The 16084-nt window shown below is 40.5% G+C and overlaps 1 pseudogene; it reads left to right on the top strand.

Moving 5' to 3' along the window:
• Positions 1 to 11482: 11482 nt before the first annotated feature.
• LOC129812483 (interphotoreceptor matrix proteoglycan 1-like) overlaps positions 11483 to 16084 on the top strand; it is a 59276-nt pseudogene continuing 54674 nt past the window's right edge.

Raw genomic sequence — 16084 nt, 5'->3', positions numbered from 1 at the left:
CCCTTTTGTCCTCAGAACAGCCTCAATTCGTCAGGGCATGGAATCTACAAGGTGTCGAAAGCGTTCCACACGGATGCTGGCCCAGGTTGACTCCAATGCTTCCCACAGTTGTTTCAAGTTGGCTGGATGTCCTTTGGGTCCTCTTGATACACACGAGAGGAGGCTGGTGGGAGGAGCTATAGGAGGATGGGCTCATTGTAATGGCTGGAATGGAGTCAATGGATGTGAGCCAAACACATTTTTTCCATGTGTTTGATGTGTTTGGTACCATTCCAATAATTCCATTCCAGCCATGACAATAAGCCCGTCCTCCTGTAGCTCCTCCCACCAGCCTCCTCTGAGCGTGAAAAACCCAGCAGCTTTGCAGTATTGACACAAACTGGGGCACCTGGCATCTACTACCATACCCCGTTCTAATTTAAGGCACTTAAATCATTTTTACCCTCTGAATGGCACACATGCACAATCCATGTTTCATTTGTCTCAAGGCCTAAAAACCCTTCTTTAACCTGTCTCCTGATTGAAGTGGAATTAACAAGTGACATCAATAAGGGATCATAGCTTTCACCTGGATTCACCTGGTCAGTCTATGTCATGGAAAGAGCAGGTGTTCATAATGTTTTGTATAGTCAGTGATGACCTGAAATATTCTACTTTTATAAAATGTTATGCTGTTTTCAAATTAAACACAATACCTTGCTCTTGTTAAAGTCTTTAGAATTGATAGACATGCATAATACATTGACATAAATGTGTATATTTTGGGGCAATATAGGCCTCTACAAAAGAGACATCAAATGAATGAATTATCTATACCTAGACTGAAGGCTCAGAGAGAGTACTTAAGATCATAATGGTGGATTCTCTCATTTTATTAGTGTTGATGTGATCAAAGACTTCATCAACTTTCAAAGGATTCATATACTGCGTCTGAGAGGCGCTCAGTAGGTCAATCGGAGGAATCATTGTCTTTTGTACCTGCAGCGGGATACAAAGACGCTTTACATGTGCATTACACTCAGAGAAGGGTAAATACAAATACGTTTATATTTTTCACATGCGCCGAATACAACAGGTGTAGACTTTACCGTGAAATGCATACTGAAGAGCCCTTTGCCAACTATACAGAGTTAAACACTAAGAAAATAAAATAAAAAAGGAACTAGTAACACAATAAAATAACATTAAAGAGGCTATATACAAGGAGTACCGGTACTGAGTCAATGTGTAGGGCTACGAGGTAGTTGAGGTAATATGTACATAAAAGTGACTAGGCTATCAGGATAGATAATAAACAGAAAAGCAGCAGCGTATGTGAAGTGTGAAGAGTGTGTGTTGGACTGTCAGTGTAGTATGTGTAAATGTGTGGGTAGAATCTAATGAGTGTGCATTGAGCCAGAGCAAGAAAAAAATAAGGAAGAAATAGGAGGTCCAAGAAATGGTCCCAAATAGCCATTTGATTAACTGTTCAGCAGTCTAATTGCTTGGGGGTAGAAGCTGTTCAGGAGCCTTTTGGTCCCAGACTTGGTGCTCCGGGAACCGCTTGCAGTGCGATAGCAGAGAGAACAGTCTATGACTTGGGTGCCTCGAGTCTTTGACAATTTTTAGGGCCTTCCTCTGACACCGCCTGGTATATGTTTGTTCACAAGGTTGGGTAGGTTACATTCTAAATGTAATCCGTTACAGTTACTAGTTACCTGTCCAAAATTGTAACGCAACTTTTGGATTACCCAAACTCAGTAACATAATAGAATTACTTTCTCCTTAAGAGGCATTAGAAGACAAAAATTATCCATCAAAACACATTTTTTTCAATGCTGAATTGAATGTCATTGAGAAAACAGGAAGGTGTCATAATGTATTTTTTTTTCTCACAAACATCCCTTCTGAATTTAAAAGTAATCAAAGAAGTAATCATCTAGTTTTTCAAAAGTATCTGTAATCTGATTACACTATTTATTCTGGTAATATAAGTGATTACAGTTCGGTTTTATTTTTAAATCAGATTATGTTACTCCCCAACCCTGCTCTTCAGTGCCATTCAGTACATTTTTTCATCCCTTTCTGCTGCTTGAACGGATTTATTTCCTTCTGTTCTCTCACTTCCTTGGCTGCTCTCTTTAGAACCTCAAGGGGAGCTATACCCCTTGTTTTACATTTGTATACACAGGGCATGATGATGTCTGCTCTGTAATAATACAAATGAGTTCATATGCATGACACATTGCAAAGATACTATGCATATTGTGCATAAAATGGACAAAATGTAATCATAATTTGTATGGGGTCTGGTGGCCATTGGCTCAACTTACCCCAAGGCAAAAAGTTTGACCATATATTAGTCCACACAGCTACAAGGATGGACTTTCATGCTAGGTTTAGGACCTCATGTTGTAGCTTATAGAGACCCCAACTGATGTATAAAACAATCTTAAAATGATCTACTTTGGTTTAGATACACGCATCCCGAAACCTATGACACAATACATATTATTTTTGGGACTTAACTTGCTTACCACTTTTTCCATCTGGTTTCTTCCTTCACAGACTCCATGAAATGATGACCTGTTCCTAAAAATATGGTCACATGATTAATTATGTGTATGGTTTCCTAGAAACAAGGGGTGGCACAACTAACCCTTTGCCTTAACTTACCCACTCTCCCCTACTAGACAAAACCTCCACAGGATCAAGATACAATATCCCAAGAACATCCTAAAATCATCCTTGGGGCACGTCCCGGGAACTAACCACCAGGAACTAGACAAAACCTCCAAAGGACCATTACACAACGTCCTAACAACTTGAGGCAAAAATTTTGTGACTTTCCAGGGACACCCTAACGACAAATTTTTGTTTGCAGGGTTAGTCGAACAGGTTTTAAGAAGTTCAAAGACATTCAAAGTTTCTCCATAGAAGCCACTCCTCCGTATGTATAATTCTGTGGGCCTAATTCAGATAATGCACGTCATAAGATGAACAGCACTTCAAGGCTAGCTTCCTCCATCCTCGCTCGCTCTCTCCTCCTCAAAATTTCTGTTGCATCTCGCGTCTTACACTTTGACTGGCAGCACAGTGTGTGTGTTTGTCTTTCATTATAATTAAACCATGCTGTTACGGCAAAAAACAATTGGCTCTTAACGACATTCCTATACTGATTAAATCGCTTACCCGCTCCACAGCAAGCATCTCTATCCGCACTGACTGGTGAACAGTGGTGTAAAGTACTTAAGTAAAAATACTTTAAAGTACTACCTAAGTAGTGTTTTTGGGTATCTGTACTTTATTATTTATATTTTTGACAACTTTTACTTCACTACATTCCTAAAGAAAATTATGTACTTTTTACTCCATACATTTTACCTGACACCCAAAAGTACTCGTCATTTTGAATGCTTAGCAGGACAGAAAATGGCCAAATTCGCACAACATCCCCGGTCATCCCTACTGCCACTGATCTGGCGGACTCACTAAACACAAATGCTTTGTTTGTAAATTATATCTGAGTGTTGGAGTGTGACACCGGCTATCGTTAAATAAATAAAACAAGAAAATTGTGCCGTCTAGTTTGCTTAATATAAGGAATTTAAAATTATTTGTACTTTTACTTTTGATACCTAAGTATATTTTAGCAAGTACATTTACTTTTGATACTTAAGTATATTTAAAATCAACTACTTTTAGACTTTTACTGAAGTAGTATTTTCTATTAAGGTATATTTACTTTTACTCAAGTATGAGGATTAGGTACTTTTTCCACTAATGCTGGTGAAGTAATTTAATGTCGCCCTAAATGTAAAAATAAATGACATTGAATAGGTTTAAAAAGGAAGAGAAAGGAGCAATATAAACCGGTAATGTTTGGGGTTTCGACCTGTTCATAACTTTATTTTACTGGTCCGACCAGTGGAACGGTATGACGAAAAATAATGGTTGTGTTTAAAACAAAATGATTGGAAAATATTATTATTACTTTCATTGACCCCATTTTCCCCCAAAGGGCTCAGGCAAGGCGAAGGTCGGAAGATGCAATCCCTCCAAAATGTGACCCGCCAAGCCGAGACTGCTTCACATTGTTCGCTTTACCCGGATGCCAGCCGCACCAATGTGTCAGAGGAAACACCGTTCGACTGACAACTGAAGTCAGCTTGTAGGCACCCAGCCCGCCACAAGGAGTCACTAGAGCACGATAAGCCAAGGAATGCCCCCCGGCCAAACCGTTCCCTAACCCAGACTGCGCTGGGCCAATTGTGCACCACCCTATGGGGTTCCGGGTCACGGCAGGGGGACACAGCCTAGGATCAAACCCCAGGCTGTAGTGGCACCTCAGCTGTGCGATGCAGTGCCTTAGACAGCTGCACCACTCGGGAGGCAACCTTTTCTTTTAACATACAATGTTTTCAACTTCACTTTAACTTAACATACATGATTACATGTTCATTTAAACAGTTATTGTTATCATTCATCATGTCCTCACCTGAGATTTGAGCTCACAACCTCTTGGTTCACGGCATTCCAATCTTCCTGCTTCACTACTATGTCTGTGTCAGTTATCAATTCATCTGATTATCCGCTTAATCTGACTATCCGACGTCATTTGGGTTCTGGCATTGGAATTATATTGAATTAGGCTTATTTCACGCTAAACCCCAATAAACATAAAAGTTAAAATGATTTTGGCCAAGAACTAACAGGTTCAATTGCACAAAATCTCAGCTGCGCTTTATCAGAACCTTGGACAGCACCCTACACACTAAAGTAAGATTTTGAGAAAAACCAACCAGCTAGATTGTTTCAATGATACGTTTTCAAAAGAGTTCATTCTCCCGGAAATATTCTTTTAAAATCCCTCTCAAATGCCAGTTGGATTAATTTAGCTTTCCTCGGGTGTAGCATGCTTCTTCTGTGCTAACTGAACACGTTTGTCAAAGTGGATAATGTACTGTAGGCTATTTGGCACACTTGGCGCACGTACAGTTTAGGCCCTAAAGCTTACGCGTAAGCACTAATTAATGCCAGATTGCCTAAAATAATGAATGAACCTCAAGAAATTGAATAAATTACACATTTATGGATTTTCTAAGGTATTGTTTTCTCTTTGTTCAACCCGCCTGCCACCCACCCGCCCTTCATCCACACAATGTTTAATTACCCTAAACCCACCCAGGTTATGAGTCAACCCACCCATCACTAAGGTGCAAACAGACACTACGCCCTCTGGTGCACACCTTCGCTCTAGCCATAATGAATTCTTTAGCTCCACTGGAATTAGTAGTGGAATTAATCACTGTAATGACTGCAGAACTTAGCCTACTGAAGGCATTTAAGAATGAAGGGCAGTTGCAACTATAGGCCCAGATTATTGTATAAGTTAACAAACAATATTCAAATAATTTCTCACCATGATAGACATATTGACAAGGCTTCAAATAAAATCGTGTTCTTTAAAAGCTTTAATGAGATAAATAAACCTATTGTCAAGAAGGTTTATGGTAGAGAAATAGCCTTTACTTCAACAAACAAGATGAAGTATGAATGGGTGCCATGTTGGTATGATCCATTTTCACTCCTCACTCTCCCTGGGATCCATTCAAATGTTTAGCTGCTAATGCTGAGCTGATCATGTATGTTCTTGAAAGAAACTGCTTCAGAGCATCAATGTGAGAGAGCGTTCCTTTCGTTTGATTTCACTGTAGAGTAGAGTTCCTATTTGATTCCGTTTCTTTCTCTATCTACACACAAACACACACAAGCACGACAAACAAAAGTATGCATGCAAGCATGCACGTATGCACACAAATACAAGCATGCACACACACACATAGCAAGACACAGACAGGATAAATGTGCGGTATGGTCAGCCATTCCCTTATTGTAGTGCCAGCGGCCTCACAAAAAGTAATTGTGTCTGGTGAAGCAATCACTTGCTTCCTCCCTGCCGTAATTTAAGTCATCGTCACGTTAGGCGGTCAAATTACTATGTGTGGAGCAAGACATAGAAGGATTCCTTGCTCTACAGTCTAACATCTCAAAGTCACTTTGTGTGCAACGTTACAGCTCAGTCAACCAGGTGTGTTTTGTGCCTGTTTTGCCCCCGTTTTATGATATATTACAGATAGAGCTGAAAGTTCATGGGCATTATGACATTTCATGTCTTCATACATATTTCAACATGTCTGTTCCTCCGGATAGGGTTTTGGGTTAGGCACAAATAAACCTGGACCCTAACCCAACAAACCTAACCTTTACTTTAATCCTAACCCGAAACCTAATTTTCAACCTGATCTTAACTATGACTTGGCATGCTGTGTTCACACAAGTGCAACAACACCAACATTGTAACACTGTTATTTTTTGGCTTTGAAACATTCTCAGCACATTTAAGAAACTTGACAAAAAAAACGATGTTATTTTCTTGGTAATCAAGGCAAAGGGTGGCTTTGAAGAATCTAAAATCTAAAATATATTTAGATTTGTTGAACACTTTTTTGGTTACTACATGATTCCATGTGTTCATTCATAGTTTTGATGTCTTCACTATTATTCTACAATGTAGAAAAGAATAAGAATAAAGAAAAACCCTTTTAATGAGTAGGTGTGTCCACACTTTACCCCTATTTTGTGAGATCCAATTGGTATTTACAGTCTTGTCTGATCGCTGGAACTCCCGTATGGACTCGGGAGAGGCGAAGGTTGAGAGCCATGCATCCTCTGAAACACGAACCTGCCAAGCCGCACTGCTCGCTTAACCCGCAAGCAAGTCACACCATTACATCAGAGGAAACACAGTACAACTGGCGACTGCGTCAGCATGCATGTGCCCGGCCCGCCACAGGAGTCACTAGAGCGCGATGGGATAAGGACATCCCGGCCGGCCAAACCCTCCCCTAATCCGGACGACGCTGGGCCAATTGTGCTCCGCCTCACATTTTTCACCACAAGAAATCTTTAGTAACATTCAGAGAATGTTCTAAGAACGTTATTTAAAAAATACATTCCTTTCTCAGAACGTGAAGAAAACTTTCTATATAAAAACATTTTTGTAAATGTTCAGAGAATGTTCTAAGAATGTTATTTAAAAACATACATTCCGTTCTCAGCATCAACAAAACTTTCTCTATTATCTATCTTGTTAAGTGTGTTCAGTTGTGTTGGTCTCGCTCACTAATTGGCAACACCTGATCTTAATGAGTGTTTGTCGCCCTTGAAATGGGGTCTGTTAGAATAGACTAAAATGAAAAATATGACATCCTAGCTTCATCGTGGTGGTGCAGTAGACTAAATCTATAGATAGAGAACAGAAGATTTTGGTTTCAAATCTCACTGATGCTGTGTCATAATAAAACATAAAATGTGTTTGCATGATTAATGCCCAAGGATATTATTGTGTTCATGTCCAGTGTTATTACAAGTCTTATTGAAACATTCAGTTAAAGTTTTAAGGAAAAGCTCCAAATAACTAGTAAAACATTCTCAGAACCTCATTGCAACCCAAAAATAAACTTTCCCAGAACAGGAAACCTTTTCACTTCTGTTCTCAGAACGTAAAAAAAAAGTTCAGTTTTACTGGTAAGGAAACATATGGCTTCGTTCCCACAACTAATGTGAATCCAAAAACATACATTGCCACAACTTCCAAGGACCCAACTATGGCACCTGTGAATATTCAAATGATGTTCAGTGTACAGAAATGTCATAGTTTTGATGCAGAGTCAATTGGATGGTTGCAAGATATGTAATAAAGCACGTACAATTAATTATTAATTGTAAATAAATGTGTAAAATATGTTAAATTGTATTTTGGTAGCATATCCTGATTTATATTGTTTTTAAATATTATGTGAATCTTCTATAAATGGCTTGTAACTGTATTAAATGGCTGGTAACTCGTAACCTTCTCTGTGGGTCACCACCTTGCCATGTTGGAGAAGCCTGTGAGTGCCAAATATCCCTAGAGCAATGTCATCTGGAGTATTTTTACTCCTGGTAGGGTCACTCATGACGGAAAGGTCCAGGGGTAGGTTCCAGACGAAGCACGATCTCATCTTTAGAGATGGAGTCCTGCCGGTCTCAAGCCCGGACAAAAGAAAAGGGTTGGATTTAGGGCTTAGCGTCCTTACTCTGGAAAACCGAATAGAGAAAACATTGTTGTGGTTTTCTAATGGACTAATGGACCAGGACAATGGATTAATGACGGATGTGGGCTAACCTGCAAAGAAGCCCCTGCAAAAAAGCCCTCACCCTGAAAATGGATCTCCTAACACCCAAAATGAATATCGAAGTTGGAAGCTGGAATGTAAGGACCCTGCATCAAACTGGAAGACTTGCACAAGTCGTCCAAGAGATGCACACATATGGCCTGAGCATTCTGGGCATCAGTGAGGCACGCAGGACTGGAAATGGGAGGAGCAACTTGACCACAGGAGACACCATTCTTTGGTCAGGAAGGAATGACCACGACAAAGAGCTCTCATCATCCAAAAGAAGCACCAAAAAGTGGAAACCAATCAAAGAACTACTGCTCGATGCAAGATTCAACTCAAAATTCACTAAACTGTCAGACATAATCTGCTACTCCCCTACAAATGACAAAGAGCACAAAGACATTTTCTACGAAAGCCTACAATCATCCCGAGAGCAAGTTCCAAAACACGACATACTCCTGATTCTTGGTCATTTCAATGCAACCTGGTAATAGGAGGGACGGTTTTGGGTATCTGTACTTTACTGTTTATATTTTGACAACTTTTACTTCACTACATTCCTAATGAAAAAAATAAATTTTTTACTCCATACATTTTCCCTGACGCAAAAAAGTACTCATTACATTTTCAATGCTTAGCATCCCTACTGCCTCTGATTTGGCGGATTCACTAAACATGAATGCTTCGTTTGTAAATTGTGTCTGAGTGTTGGAGAGTGCCCCTGGCTAGCCGTATATGAAAAGAAAACAAGAAAATTATGCCGTCTGGTTTGCCTAATATACGGAATATAAGGAATTCGAAATTATTTATACTTTTACTTTTGATACTTAAGTATACTTCTGCAATTAAATTGACTTTTGATACATAACTATGTTTAAAAGCAAATAGTTTAAACATTTTACTCAAGTAGTATTTTACTGGGTGACTCACTTTTACTTGAGTCCTTTTCTATTAAGGTATCTTTACTTTTACTCAAGTATGATAATTTGGTACTTTTTCCACCACTGAATTTACAGAACGGAACAGCCCCATATACACCACCTTATTTTGAAAGGCTTTCGACAGTCTCCACCGAATATCCCTATGGAAAATACTTTGCCACTATGGAATCCCTCCCAAAATGGCCAGTCAACGTAATCAAGACCTTGTGATTTCCGCTGTCAGGTTGTCTGCAATGGACACGTAACCAACAGTTTCGGAGTCAACGCTGGTGTTAAACAAGCAGGCATTCTTTCTCCCACCCAGTCCATAATAGCCATTGACTGGCTTATGACCCTGAAAAACTGAAAGAGTGGTCACAAACTGAGATGGACACTCACCTCAACTCTGGAAGACCTGGATTATGCAAATGTTAACAAGCTCACAAACACACCCCTCCAAATTGGTTTGAAAATCAATGAAAAAAAAAACAAGCTCATGAAGAAAAAAACAAAAGACAGACACAAACATGAACATAAATGGAGAAGCAGTGGAGGAAATTCAAGAATTCCTCTACCTAGGCTGCAAGGTCACTGATGATGAAGATCCAGAAAGGGATGTCAACACCCGGATCATCAAAGCAACATCCACTTTTGGCATGTTAAAAACCATGTGGAAATTAAAACAACTCAACATGTGAACGAAGAGGACTAAGAGGAAGAACTGTATTATTGGTTCTGAATGATTTCGGTTTGCTTAAAAAATATATACATATAATTTATTTTTTTACCCTTTCCTCCCCAATTTCATGATATCCAATTGGTAGTTACAGTCTTGTCTCATCGCTGCAAATCACGTACGGACTCAGGAGAGGCGAAGGTCGAGAGCCGTGCATCCTCTGAAGCACAACCCAACCAAGCCACACTGCCCATTTAACCGGGAAGCCAGCTGCACCAACGTGTCGGAGGTAACACTACACCTGGCAGATGCTGGGCCAATTGTGCACCGCCCTATGTCACGGCCACGGCCTCCCTGTCACGGCTGGCTGCGACAGAGCCTGGACCCAAACCCAGAATCTCTAGTTGCACAGCTAGCACTGCGCCTCTCGGGAGGCCAAAAATATAAATATTTTCTAAACATTTCCAAAAAATAATTGTATTACATTTTGATACAGTTATCTCTAGGCATATCTAATGTCTTTTCAATACAGTGTACTTGAGGTGTGTTATCAAAAATAACGCAGCATGACATTACACCTATTTTGACTTATTAAGCACCGCAAGGTCAAACTTCTTTGTTTGGGGAAAACCCTTAATGAATTTGTCCGGAGAAGGCTTATTTACAGTATAGTGGGGTAATATTTGATATAGTAAATAGGCTATATTTTATATGCGACCCGTGATAAGACTATGTAGTTTGTATGTTAACAAAGTCTATTAAAACAGAATATCTGACTCCATAAAGATTATTTAGCAATATGCAAGAAACTACAATGAGTGTACAAACCATTAAGAACAGGTGCTCTTTCCATTACATTGACTGACCATATGAATCCAGGGGAAAGCTATGATCCCTTATTGATGTCACTTGTTAAATCCACTTCAATCAGGGTAGATGAAGGGGAGGAGGCAGGTGAAATAATGATTTTTAAGCTTTGACACATGGATTGTGCACAGTATGTGTGCCATTCAGAGGGTGAATGGGCAATACAAAATATTTAAGTGCCTTTGAACGGGGAATGCCAGGCGCACCGGTCTGTGTCAAGAAGTTTCCCGTGTGAATCAAGAATGGTCCACCACCCAAAGGACATCCAGCCAACTTGACAGTACTGTGGGATGCATTTGAGTCACCTTGCAGAGTCCATGCGCCGACTCAATATTAAGAAGGTGTTCCTAATATTCGGTATTCTCAATTGAGTTACAGTAATTGGCCATCAAGAAAGGACTAAGAATTGTCTGTATTAATGGCAGACATTTAATATCATTGTAAAATGAACGATTCACATACAAGACATAAAGCGTAAGTTACAAGGCAATACTTTCATGAACAAAACATTAAGAATCTAATGGCATGATCAGAGAGGGAGAGAGAGAGAAACAAAGAAACCATGGCTTGTGCCATGGCCCATATCTCATGGAAGAGAGAGGGTGAGAAAGAGAGAGAGTGCATCTCACCACAGCAGGTCAGGAACAAAGCGAAAGACACATTGGATCTAAGACCCTTTTATAACATCTGAGTTGTTTGGATTCAAAATCTGAGTTTTTGACCAATAGCATTACGGTTGAGTTAACTTCCAATCAGATATCAGACCTACAGCATGTCATCACAGCAGAACCTCTGCTTCACAGAAGTGTGACAGAATGGGGGACATGGAGAGCAACACAGAGAAGGATGAATTCCTGAGTAGACAAAACCTTTTGCATTTACTGTTGATGAAAGGGAAGTTGTTTGCCGGGCCAGCTTACAACAGCAGGAATAGCCTATTGGTTAGAGTGTTGGGAGAGTAACTGAAAGGTTGCTGGATTGAATCCCTGAGCTGACTAGGTACAAATCTGTAATTCTGCCCCTGAGCAAGGCAGTTAACCCACTGTTTCCCAGGCGCCAAAGACGTGGATGTTGATTATGGCAGCCCCTCGCACCTCTCTGATTCAGAGGGGTTGAGTGAAATGTGGAAGACACATTTCAGTTGAACGCATTCAGTTGTATAACTGACTAGGTATCCCCCTTTCCCTTTAATAACAGGCTAGAGCTGGTAATCCTCTTGTCAGCTTGGGGAGCTGAGTGGAAACCACCACAGCAAATTAACAGAAGGGAGGAGGAAACAACAAAAATAACAACAGAGCAGCTCTGCCACGCACCCAGAGCAGAGATAAAGCACATTTTGTCGGTCCAGTACAGTCAGTACGTCCAGTACAGTCCTACAGCCCAGCAGCCTTGGTTGGCAGCTTGTGAGTTTGGCGCCTCGAGGAGCATCTGGTGTGAGCTAGCCTGAAGAGAGTGCGCAGGGAATCTAGCCTGGTCTGGGAGCTAAGAGACTGAGGATCAGTTACACTGAATGGACACTATAGGACTATAGGGCAGTGGGCCCCGCTGACTGACTGACAGATGAGGCTCCAGAAGGGCCCTAACAGGATGAGGCTAGGCCACCACGTGGCCAGGGAGGGATTACAACGAGCAAGCAGAAGGTAAACAGATTACTCACGGAACCTGCTTTTTGAATCTCATCACAGTTGTCACACCTACACTTACAGTTGAGTAACTTGGAGTTCCTCTACATGCCCCCCACCTTGACACCCTTTTCCATCCTTCGCCCAGGTCTGCAGGGATCATTGATTGACTCAGAGATGAAACTTCAGCCAGGACTGTAACACCATCTGCTAGTACCTCACTGGAGACGAGAAAGGAGTGAACAACCCCCCTTTTAGCTCGTTGACGGAAAGTTAGACACTTTGTCACCATTGACAATACTTTTTTCCTCGTGGACTTGAGATAAAAGGAACTTTCCTTTTGTTTCTAAATGAAAAGAATTGGGCTCCGAAAGGACTTGAACTAGTCCATCATGCATTTGAGAACGGGACTGTTCCTCACCCTATTTCTGTTTACCGTTGCAGCCACTCGAATCAAAGGTAAGCTCTCACTCCAGGGAACCTGTAATAGCATTTGCTGCTCGTCTGGTTGGTTGTTTGTTCCCTGTCTCAGTCTAATTGAAGTGAGATTATGCTTTGTTCGTTCACAATGAGAGAGATATGGTGTGCATGGCTGAGTACAGCGCATTCATGATGGGTCAGATTAGAAGGCAGAACATTGTGACAGTTTGGCAATTGTGACAAATTGATTCGCAAATCCCCCTGGTTCAAAGTTTCTTCATACTGCAGAACTGAACTGAACCATGTTGAAATCAAAGTGTATTTTGACAAAAGTTGTGGCATGCTTGGCGCATTACGTAAGAGGGCTGGGAGAGCGGTGTGATCCACTTGACCTTTACCCCTTACTCCATCAAGGGCAACTGTATTTACAGCTGCTTTAGACATTAAATACAGCATCAGCTCGTCCTAACTGTTGCACTTGAATACACGTGTTACAGCGCTGATTTGAATATACATGCATATAAAATGTAATAAACTGTTAGGTCACATTACAAAAAAAATAAATGTTATAAATCTGTTATTTTACCAGGTAAGTTGACTGAGAACACGTTCTCATTTACAGCAACGACCTGGGGTATAGTTACAGGGGAAAGGAGGGGGATGAATGAGCCAATTGTAAACTGGGGATTATTAGGTGACCGTGATGGTTTTTTGAGGGCCAGATTGAGAATTTAGCCAGGACTTATTGAGGTAGTAGATCCCCATGAAAGCATTTGGTAACACTTTACTTGACTTCAAGTGTCATAACACGTCACGGTCATACCGTGCCAATATACTGTATCTTCCAAACACCGGCTTCAAGGCTTCAAGGGCATTATTTTATACAATGGGTTACCAACATATTCAAATAATGATTGATAGATTTTCATAAAAAAGTTATTTTGAAGAATTTATTCATACTATTTCATCCTTCCACAAAATATAGTCCCGACACAAATCTAGGGTTGCTACCCAAGCCGGCTGGTCGTTCGTTCTATCGGTTCGGTTGCCAGAGACACTACCCAGTGGTTTAGTCTATTTGTTCTCTATCTATGGACGCGACCCAGTTGTCTGTTCTAAATGTTCCGTTGCCAGTTCTCATCCCTTGCTTGCTAGCTAGCCAACTACGGCTAACTTACAGTCACGTGCAGACAGAATAACAGCAAAGTAGCCACATTTATATTTGTTTCAGCTGTTTTCTAGTGACATTTATTTGGATAGATCCATAACAATGAGCTAATGAGGCATGTCTTCACCTGTCATAGAACATTTGCTCAATCGTCAGGACACTGTTGTTCAGAGGAGCTAGCCAACAACACAGCTAACACGATCAATTCAAACTAAAGCTGGAAAGGCTGCAAACTAGCTGCACTTCATTTCGTTGTACCTTTTTCAATTAATATTTCTTGTACTCTACCGGTCAAATGTTTTAGAACACCTACTCATTCAAGGGTTTTTCTTATTTTTTTATACTATTTTCTACATTGCAGAATAATAGTGAAGACATCAAAGCTATGAAATAACACATGGAATCATCTGGTAACCAAAAAAGTGTTAAACAAGTCTAAATATATGTTATATTTGAGATTCTTCAAATAGCCACATTTTGCCTTGATGACAGTTATGCACACTCTTGGCATTCTCTCAACCAGTTTCCCGAGGTAGTCACCTGGAATGCATTTCAATTAACAGGTGTGCCTTCTTAAAATGTAATTTGTGGAATTTATTTCCTTCCTAGGTAGGGGGGTATACAGAAGACAGCCTTATTTGGTAAAAAAAACAAGTCCATATTATGGTAAGAACAGATCAAATAAGCAAAGACAAAACGACAGTCCATCATTACTTTAAGACATGAAGGTCAGTCAAACGTTGAAAGTTTCTTCAAGTGCAGTCGCAAAAACCATCAAGCACTATGATGAAACGGGCTCTCATGAGGACCGCCACAGGAATGGAAGACCCAGAGTTACCTCTGCTGCAGATGATAAGTTCATTAGTTACCAGCCTCAGAAATTGCAGCCCAGATAAATGCTTCATGGAGTTCAAGTAATAGACACATCTCAATATTAGCTGTTCAGAGGAGACTGTGTGAATCAGGCCTTCATGGTCGAATTGCTGCAAAGAAACCACTACTAAAGGACAACAATAAGAAGAAGACACTTGCTTGGGCCAAGAAACACAAGCAATGGATATTAGACCGGTGGAAATGTGTCCTTTGGTCTGGAGTCCAAATTGCCGATTTTTGTCTCCAACCGCATTGTCTTTGTGAGACGCGGTGAGGGTGAACAGATGATCTCCGCATGTGTATTTACCACCGTAAAGCATGGAGGAGGAGGTGTTATGGTGCGGGGGTGCTTTGCTGGTGACACTGTCTGTGATTTATTTAGAATTCAAGGCACACTTAACCAGCATGGCTACCACAGCATTCTGCAGCAATACGCCATCCCATCTGGTTTGGGCTAAGTGGGAGTATCATTTGTTTTTCAACAGAACAATGACCCAACACACCTCCAGGCTGTGTAAGGGCTATTTTACCAAGAAGGAGAGTGATGGAGTGCTGCATCAGATGACCTGACCTCCACAATCCCCCGACCTCAACCAAATTGAGATGGTTTGGGATGAGTCTTATCGCAGAGTGAAGGAAAAGCAGCCAAGAAGTGCTCAGCGTATGTGGGAATTCCTTCAAGACTGTTGGAAAAGTATTCCAGGTGAAGCTGGTTGAGAGAATTCCAAGAGCGGGCAAAGCTGTCATCAAGGCAAAGGGTGGCTATTTGAAGAATCTCAAATTTAAAATATATTTTAATTCGTTTAACACTTTTTTGGTTACTGCATGATTCCATATTTGTTATTTCATAGTTTTTATGTCTTCACTATTATTCTACAATGTAGAAAATAGTCAAAATAAAGACAAATCCTTGAATAAGTACAGTAGGGGTTCTAAAACTTTTGACCGTTAGTGTATATATCCATAAAAATGATGCAAGCTGATTCGTGATGTCGACTGGTTGAGAAACGCTGCCTGCCTGCCTGTTTGTCTCGTTCCGACACCTTCATTACTATGGGACAGCTGGAGATCAAATTTGAATATTGAAACAATGTTGCAAATGTTGGAGAGACAGGCAGAAAGGTTTATACAAATCTCCTCTGTTGAACATGAAATGTTAGTCTAAAAGAAATGTAAGATAATGTCTAGATGCTCCTGCGTTCATTCCAGTCATCAGCGACAGAGCATTAGTGCTTGTCTGACATCAGTTTGTGCACAATTACAATAAAATAATTACACAATTACGATAATTTAATATGGTCAATTTTTGTAGGGGTCATAACCAGCCATAAAAT

The sequence above is a fragment of the Salvelinus fontinalis genome, chromosome 16 (assembly GCF_029448725.1).
Source record: "Salvelinus fontinalis isolate EN_2023a chromosome 16, ASM2944872v1, whole genome shotgun sequence".
NCBI classification, from domain to species: domain Eukaryota; kingdom Metazoa; phylum Chordata; class Actinopteri; order Salmoniformes; family Salmonidae; genus Salvelinus; species Salvelinus fontinalis.
The sequence above is the reverse complement of the archived record's forward strand: the minus strand, read 5'-3'. Positions and strand labels throughout refer to the sequence as shown.